The following is a 9,090-nucleotide window of genomic DNA, read 5'->3' on the forward strand; positions in this document are numbered from 1 at the left end:
CAAGGTTCTCTGCCATAGCTACAGGGGCAGTCGTGTGAGCCCGGCCTGCCGTCCCGGTCTCCTGTGCTGTTGAGCAATGGAGTGGTATTGGCGGAGGGAACAAAGAGTGGTGTGGTGGGGTACTGCAGCCCTGTCAGTGCACAGGCCCCCATTTGTGTCATGGACGCAGAGTGTCCTGGAGTAGAGGCGGCGGTCGGCATCGTGCAGGAGAATGAATGCCTTTCATGTTTGCGGGGGCATCACCGGAATCTAAGCAGTAGCCTCACCAGAGATGAGTTTGCGTCGGGAGTGACCACCCTTTTTGCATTGTTTGTATCATAGTAGTTATTTATTTGGAGTGTTGTGGGGGCACGAGAGAGCTGACAGCCCGTATTGTTGGTTGCAGCCAGGCACGCATACTACATTGGTTGGATTTGCCTTTTCTACCAGGCAGGCAGCGCATCCAGCTCCGGTGTTTTCTAGGTTGAAATAGTGAGTTGGGTCTTGGCGTCAGCTCTCCATCCCATGATTTGTAGATGATCACTCAAGTTGTCCCATGGTGCCTCCGGAGAGGTGTGTGTAATGTCCTTGAGCGGTCTAGTCTATCCACGCACACGCACCCCTACATCCGCAGGCCAGGTGTGGCCTGCGGCGTACAATAAAAGAAGTGCGCGCGCTCGAGCACGTCACTTCTGACTGTGACACTGTGTCGGTGTGTCCTTGCTGCCACTGCGCTGCCAGCCCCGCGCAAGAGCGTAAGCCACCCAGGCCTCTGGTGGTCCCACAAAGGTCAGGACAGAACACTGGCGACGAGCGGAGGGGGCCCAACCCTCGCTCGCACACCCGTGCCACCTCGGAGCGGGTTTGCTCCGTCCCGCGGTGCCGACCGCGCATCTGCTGCCCTTTGCACTCGGCCAAACTGGGGCCTGTGCACCTGTCTGGGCCTTTGCCTTGGGCCACTACACCCCCTGGAGCACGGTGAGGAGGCCGCCTGGGTCGGAGGACCACCCCTGCATCGGGGTGCATCAAGCGGCTTTAACGGGCGCGGAGCCGGCCCGCCTTCTGCGACTGCCTGCCATTCCTCACGCATTGCGCGTGTGTCGCGGATCGGCACAGCACCCTGTTTTTACCCACGCATTGCGCGTGAGAGGCCAAATTCGCCCAGAGAGACTCCCACAGTGCCTGGGGACAGAGGACTTCGGTGGAGAACGTGCCCACCACGCCCCAGAGTGCCTCCCACTGCGGCCGGCGGTGGTGCAGCTTTGGAACCAGCGCGCCACACCCGTGTGCTCCTTGAGCCTATCTTCACCCGGGAAGGAACGCACCCTGCAGCGTGCTCATCACGAGGCATCCCCGAGGTCTACAAGCACCGCGACGGTGCTAAGGTGAGCTACGCAGCGGCCACGTGGCATCGCAGAGCCAGCGCAGGGAGGGAAAACAGTCAGGAGGGACCTACGGACAACACCCTGTGGTACCGCCACCATGTCGGAGGAAGACGCACCGGTGCCAGTCATCAACATCCCATTCCAGCATGCGGCGACAGGGGTGCTACCACCAATCAGCGAGGCGGCAGACCCGTCTACGGCTTCCCCTAGATGGAAAATATGGCTAGAAAGGTTGGAGAATTACTTTGTCGTCACGAGGGAAACTGATAAAGCTGTGAAGCGGTCGCTTCTACTACACTACGTGGGCGATGAAATATGTAGACTGTTTAAACACCTCCCCAATACAGGAGATGACTAGGAAGCAGCGGTTGCTGCGTTGAACGGCCATTTTGACCCCAAACTGAACGTAGACTTTGAGGTCTTCAAACTGGGTCAAGCGCGCCAAAGGGAAGGCGAGACGATGGACCAATTCCATGCCCGTGTCAGGGAGCTGGCCAGCTCCACCGATGAAGACCAACCAAAGGCCATAAGACGGCAGATCATCCAGGGATGCCGGGATAAAACACTGAGAGGGGCGATCCTACGCAAGCCAGGTATAACGCTAGAAGACATCTTAATCCTTGCTAGATCTCATGAACTCTCGAGCGTCAGAGCCACCGCCATGGAACAGGCACTACACCAACCATATGTCAAAACAGAGACTATCAAAGTGGAGCGGGCAGATGCAGTACGACCCCAACCACGGGGACCACCGCAAAAGGAATATCGGAGAGATCCACCGCGAACGCGATGTGGATATTGTGGACATGAACCCCACGGAGCCAAGGACTGCCCGGCTCAGGGAAAGACCTGCGCAAACTGCGGAATACCAAATCATTTTGCCTCAGTGTGCCGCAAAAGAAACACGTCGAAACCGTTCCGGAGGTCACGGGCGCCCACAAAAGCCGTCCGCCAACTATCATTGAACGAAACAACACCAGCCAGGGCAGAGAAACACCTACCCACAGTGTACGACGACTCAGAGTCGGAGGATGAGGAGGCATACATCGTTTCGTTCGCACGAGAGCTCAAACAGCGACGACGGCCACAGCCCACGTGCATTGTACAAATGTCAGGAAATGAGGTTAAGGCCATAATTGACACCGGCGCTACCGTGAATGTGATGGGTTTGCAACAGTTCAACAAACTACGCCCACGGCCCGAATAATGCCATCCAAGACCAGGATTTTTGCTTATGGAGCAGACACTCCCCTACCCTTAAAGGGCAAAATAACAATACCAATTCAGGCCGATGAGTCACAGGTAATGGCAACGATCCACATCATCAACCGGGAGGCCGATACTTTGATCAGCAGTCACACAGCAGAGGACTTGAAGCTCATCGCTTTTGCCAACCGGATAAGAGCACACCAGGTGGATGAACTATTGGCGCGATTCCCTGAACTGTTCAAGGGCCTGGGCTGCATCAAGTGCGAGCCTGTCAAGCTGCACATCGATAAATCGGTCACCCCCACCGCCTAGGGTGACCAGGCATCCCCGTTTTGCCAGGACAGTCCCAGTTTTTAACCACCTGTCCCAGCAAATTTCAAGAAATGTAGCTCATGTCCCAGTTTTTAAAGAGGTTTGACTGAAAACGGTGGGAGGTGTTTTTTATGTTTTACAAAGCAGGGATAGTTAAAATTGAATTGTTATGTAGGTTCTTACTGCCTGTTCTGAAAATCTCTGCTGAGGAACGCTCTCATCAATTGAAGTAAAATTGTAGTCCTTCTTCTATTTTTGTGAAATGTCCAGGGTTTTTGGCTTTAAAATTCTGGTCACCCTACCACCGCCTTGCGACACCGTCGAATACCCTTCCACCTACGCCCACTGGTGGAGAAGGAGCTGGAGAAACTAGAAACCATGGGGTCATCGAAAAGGTCACGGGGCCCACCCCATGGGTATCACCCATGGTGATTGTAGAAAAACCCAAGCAACCAGGCGCTATCCGTCTATGCATCGACATGCGGCTACCAAACGCCCCATCCGGAGAGAGAGACATTTAACTCCAACCATGGATGACATCGTCGCTGACGTAAATGGGTCGAAGTGGTTCTCGAAGATAGATCTAAACGCCGGATACCATCAACTACCCCTAGCGGAGGAGAGTCGCTTCATTACCACCTTTAGCACCCACCTGGGGCTCCGGCGTTATAAACGGCTGAACTTCGGCATTTCGTCAGCGGCGGAGGTGTTCCAAAACACCATCCGTGAACTCCTCTCAGGATTACCGGGGGTCATCAACGTCAGCGATGACATCCTGATACACTCTGCCACTGCATCGGAACACCACAAGCACCTGAGGGATGTCCTAAAGAGACTCAGCATCCACGGAGCAACACTCCACAAAGAGAAATGCCAATTCTTTCAGTCCGCGATAGAATTCTTTGGCTATGTGTTCAGTCAGGAGGGCATTCAGATTGATCCAAAAAAATCCAAGGCCATCAAAGACGCCCTCGCGCCAAAATCCCCGACGGAGGTGAGAAGTTTCCTTGGTATGGCCACTTACTGTGGCCGATTCATACCGGGTTTGGCCACTAAGAGTGAACCGCTGCGAACGCTAACCAAGACAGATGTCCCGTGGCAGCGGGCCCGAGAGAAGAAGAGGCATTCCGGAGGATCAAAGACGCGCTTCTGGAGAAGGCCACGCTATCCTACTTCGACCCCAAGAAGAGTACGGAGGTGATTGTGGACGCCAGCCCGGTGGGGCTCGGCGCGGTCCTGGCCCAAGAACATGAGCCCGGCCAGTGGACGGCGCTAGCGTTTGCCAGCAAGGCCCTAACCCCGACGGAGACCAGGTATGACCAAATCGAGAGGGAGGCTCTCGCTATCAAGTGGGCCTGCGGCCATTTTCGCCTATACTTACAAGACCACGCGTTTGTAATGGTTACAGACCACCAACCACTAGTGTCTCTCTTCAAAGGAACCGCTCCAAACCCCCCACCTCGCATTGAACGATGGGTGATATAGCTACAATCCTACGAGATGGAAGTCACCAACCGCCCGGGAGCCAAAAATCCCGCGGACTATCTGTCACGCCACCCCTCTCCACAAGAACATGAATCAACGGAGGAGGACTGTGAGGTGTATGCTCAGTGGGTAGCCCTCACGTCATGCCCGAACAGCATGACCATAGACGAAATAAAGGGAACCGCGGCCGCCTATAATGTATACCGGAGAACGATTCAGGCAGTACAGGACGGATCGTGGGCAGAATACCTACGCCCGCCCACTTCCTGGGTCGCGGAAGACAAAGAATCACTCACAAAATTCTGGTGGATACGGCACGAGTTGAGTGCCACGGACGACGGAGTACTACTGAGGGGTTCACGACTGGTCATACCCCATATCCTGAGACACCGGGCGATACAATTGGCCCATGGAGGACATCAAGGCTCGACGAAGATGAAGGCGCGCATGAGAGAAAAGGTTTGGTTTCCAGATCTGGAGACCAGGGTGGAAGAATATGTAAGAGGTTGCATGGCCTGTCAGCTGACGAGTGACCCGAAGAGACCCATGCCAATCATCACAGAAGATGCCTGTACCTCCCCATGGACCAAGGTCAGCATAGATTTTGGAAGCTTTCCGGGAGAAGGACATACCCTGGTAGCAGTTGACTCATACTCTAAGTATCCAGTAGTGGAAAGAGTCATCTCCACGGCATTTGCTCATGTAGGACCGGCACTGGAAAAGATTTTCTCTATGTTCGGCTACCCGTCGGAGATCCGGAGCGACAATGGACAGCCCTTCCAAGGGGCAGAATTCGCCACATTCCTTACGACCAGGGGGATTCGACACCGCCGCATTACACCTCAGTGGCCACAGGCAAACGGAGACGTGGAGAGGTTTTTGCGGACCCTCAATAAAGTGTTCCGAATCGCTCTAGTGGAACAAGCTGATCCGGAGCAAAGACTACATGAGTTCCTAAGGGAATACAGAGGCACACCCCACTGCGCAACACAAAGGAGCCCATGGACCCTTATATTCCAAGGACCACGGAGAGATCTCCTTCCAACCGCGCCAGGGTGGACGCCACCCCCGGCCGACACCGAAGAGGCCCAGTCACGGAGACGACAAGAGAACCAACGTGCCAGTATGTACAGGAGGGCCCAGCCGAGGAGCCTCAGCCCAAGGACCCGAGTGATTATTCGTAACAGACGTCGCGGAGGGAAGTTCCAAACCCGATACGAACCGGGCCCGTGGACAGTCACATCCACCAAAGGCACCATGGTCACGGCCAAAAGAGGAGAAGAGGAGGTATCGCGAAAAACTTTGTGGTTCAAGACGCTCCCGCAGGAGTCCAGTCAGTGGCAGGAGGCTGCAGGAGAGGAGGTCCGACCCAACGGACTGGCGACAACTAGCGAAGAAAACGTTAATGTCCCAGACTGTCAATTGGAAGAACGTGACCCCGCGGCAGCGCCCCAAACACCGGCGGCTGCAACCATAGACACTTACCAGACTAGTGAAGGTGGTAGGGGCAACGCCCGAAAATACAATCTGAGGCCCAACCCCCCACCGAGCCAGAAGCTGAAAGACTATGCCTGCCGGCTGAGACCCTGAGTCCGACACCAAGGGACACGCAAGTACCCAGGCACTTTCGTCTAACATGTTGTAAGACTGAATCTGTTTTTCTCTTTATCTGTTTGAAAAAAAAAAAACAATTGCAAGTTGGAGAGGGATGTAGTGTCCTTGAGCGATCTAGTCTATACATGCACACGCACCCCTACATCCGCAGGCCAGGCGTGGCCTGCGGCATACAATAAAAGAAGTGCGTGCGCTCGAGCACGTCACTTCCGACTGTGACACTGTGTCTGTGTGTCCTTGCTGCCACTGCGCTGCCAGCCCCGCGCAAGAGCGTAAGCCACCCAGGCCTCTGGTGGTCCCACAAAGGTCAGGACAGAACAGTGTGTACTGGGGCTGGTGCTTGTGGGTGCTCCGGTGCCTTTGGGTCCTCCTCATGCAATGGACAGGAGCGCAAAGGGTCCCAAATTCAGCGTAAGATTCTGGGGGCGAGGTCACGAGTGCGTCCCTGCTCCCACTGCCTTTTTTAAAATGGAGTGGTCCAGCGTGCGGGCTATTGACTTGTCAGGCGGTGCAATAGTGCTGTTTCGGGAGCGGGGGTTGAATATGAGCGGCATGGAGGGGGAGGATGTGGTCACGCCATTGGAGCCGGGCCGGTTGGTCGCTTAGAGCCCCGGTGTTTTGTATGTACACAGGGTCATCCAGGCATGGCGCCTGTGAGAAAGCGTGTCTTTGTCCTCTCATGCGAGTGTCTCTTTAAGCTCTTGTTCACTGTGTGCTTGAATTGCGCATGTGATAGAGGAGTCTCCCATAGCTCTTTCAGCCCTGTGATGGTCAGGGAGTCCTCTAAGTATTTTTTCGCCGGCATCCTGGATGAGCTAATCGTGTCTTGCCAGAGCTGTCAGTTCAAGGTGTTTTCTGGAGAGTTCTTTAATTCGTGCCAGCACTTGATGTATGACCCTCTTTGTGCTAGCGATTGGCACGTCAGCCCAAATTCCAACCGAATCTGGGCTTGCGAAGTATAGGATGGCAGGTTGAAGAGAAGTCTATAGGCCTTTGAAATAGTTGTGTCCAGAAGTTTTGCATCAGTTCCTCTTAGGGCCTCGCTGCCATACGTAATTGATGACTCTATTTTGATTTTAGCTACTCGAAGTAGTGGCAGTAGAGTCTTGCCGCTCAAGTTGAACTTTAGCTGTTTCAGTGTCGTGGCTATTAGCATGCCTTTCCTCTTGATGGCCTCTAGTTGGTTTAGGTAGCGGCCGCCTTTGTCGACTAGGATCCCAAGATATTTGTATTCAGAGCAGTTTGAAATTATTTTTGTGCCAAGCGACCAAGTGTGAGATTTTTTGTTCCCAGTTATGGACAGAACGTTTGTCTTGCTGATATTCACTTCTAGTAGGTTTTCAACAGCATAACCATGAAGCGTGTTAATAAGGTTTTGAAGACCAACTTTCGTGTGGCTGACTAGGACCACATCGTCTGCATAGGAAATGCTGGGCAGCCCTTTGCCCCCTAACCGGGGGGCGTGGGAATTACAAGCCTCTAGAGTGGGTGGCAGGTCAGCTTTGTATAGATTGAAAAGAGTTGGAGCTAGCACGCACCCCTGTTTTAGGCCCTTTGTGGTAGAAATACGTCTAGAGAGGTGCGAGCCGTTTCCAAGCTTTACCTGGACCCACGTGTTCGTGTGCAATTCAAACAGGAGACTTAATAGAGGCGAGGGGTTCCCCCAGGAGGCCAGTTTTCGCCAGAGGATTTCTCGGTTGACATTGTCAAAGGCCGCCTTGAAGTCCACAAAGCAAAGGTAGAGAGCCTGTTTGGTCACCCTGGCCTTGTCAATGAGTAACGAGATGGCCACCAGGTTAGTTGTTGTTCCCGTGTCTTTGCAAAAACCCGTTTGGCTAGATGGTATTAAGCTTTGGTTTGCAGCCCATTCTCGCAGCTGGGTCAATAAAAGGCAAGCAAAGTATTTAGCCTCTATGTCAAGGAGTGCAATCAGGCGGTAGTTTTTTGGAAGGAGTCTGTCCCCTGCCCTGTAAATCAGTGAGATAGTTGAGCCCCTCCATGAGTCAGGAAGGCGCCCAGAGTTATTGACGGATGAATAGAGGGGGATCAACATGTCAGCCCAGTATTCCGGTTCGAATTTGAAGAGGGCCGGCGGAATACCGTTAGGTCCAGCTGCGCCTTCTTTCCTACCTTTGGAAATTAATTTCCTGATTTGGGCCGCAGAGGGTACCAGTTTGTCGTCTTCACGTGGTGAGCATATTTGAGGTTGTCGGCCCTCCAGAAGATTGTAGTGCTCACTTGTTTTGCCGTCCTGATAATTGAAGTGCTTGTTAAGAAATGATTCCCAAGACGATTTTGTGACGCCGCCTTTGGGAGTCGGAGTCCCGCAGGGCTCTGTGTTGAGCCCGACTCTTTTTAACATCTTTATGACCCCTCTGGCGGCATTGGCGGAGTCTTATGGGGCCCAGATCGTATCTTATGCCGACGATACCCAGCTCCTCTTTACGTGCAGGAAAGGAGAAGATTTTGATGGAGAGAGTATCCGTGAGTGCCTTGGGGCTGTTTTTAAATGGTTCCAGCTTAACAGCCACAAGTGCAACTCAGATAAGTCTGAGGTACTCTTCTTCGGCTGCCCATCTGACCCAGACTGGCAGGAATGGTGGTCTGTTAATATGTTTCCTCCAGCGCACTCGTCCCAGCTAGCTAAGAATCTGGGGATCAAGATGGATAATGGCCTGACGTTAAGATCTCAGATCCTTGGTCTTACGGGAACATGTTTTGGCCTCCTAAGGATGCTCCATAAGTTTCTTCCTTTGCTCTCAGAAGATCATAGGAAGATGACGGTGCAGGCCTTAATTGGTTCAAGATTGGACTACTCCAACGTCCTGTATCTTGGCTTGCCGGAATATCTTCTGCAACGTCTGCAGGTGGTCCAGAACTCGGCCGCAGGGGCCATTTTTGGCCTGTATAGGCGAGCCAGAGTTTCAGGCCTTTTGCAGTCTCTCCACTGGCTGCCTATCCGGAAGCGGATCGTTTTTAAGGCCTTGACCTTGGCCCACAAGGCTCTTCACGCCTCGGGAGCTAAATATCTCCAAAGGAGGCTTGCCTTCTACCATCCGACCCGATCTTTGAGATCTGAATCATTGTTCCTTGTGGTGGTCCCTCG

At 53.5% G+C, this 9,090-nt stretch overlaps 1 pseudogene; it reads left to right on the top strand.

Annotated features, from left to right (window-relative positions):
• Positions 1-1,461: 1,461 nt before the first annotated feature.
• Positions 1,462-2,885, top strand: LOC147691812 (uncharacterized; annotated as a pseudogene).
• The last annotated feature ends 6,205 nt before the right edge of the window (positions 2,886-9,090 follow it).

This window comes from Lissotriton vulgaris, chromosome 9 (genome assembly GCF_964263255.1).
Source record: "Lissotriton vulgaris chromosome 9, aLisVul1.2, whole genome shotgun sequence".
NCBI lineage: Eukaryota > Metazoa > Chordata > Amphibia > Caudata > Salamandridae > Lissotriton > Lissotriton vulgaris.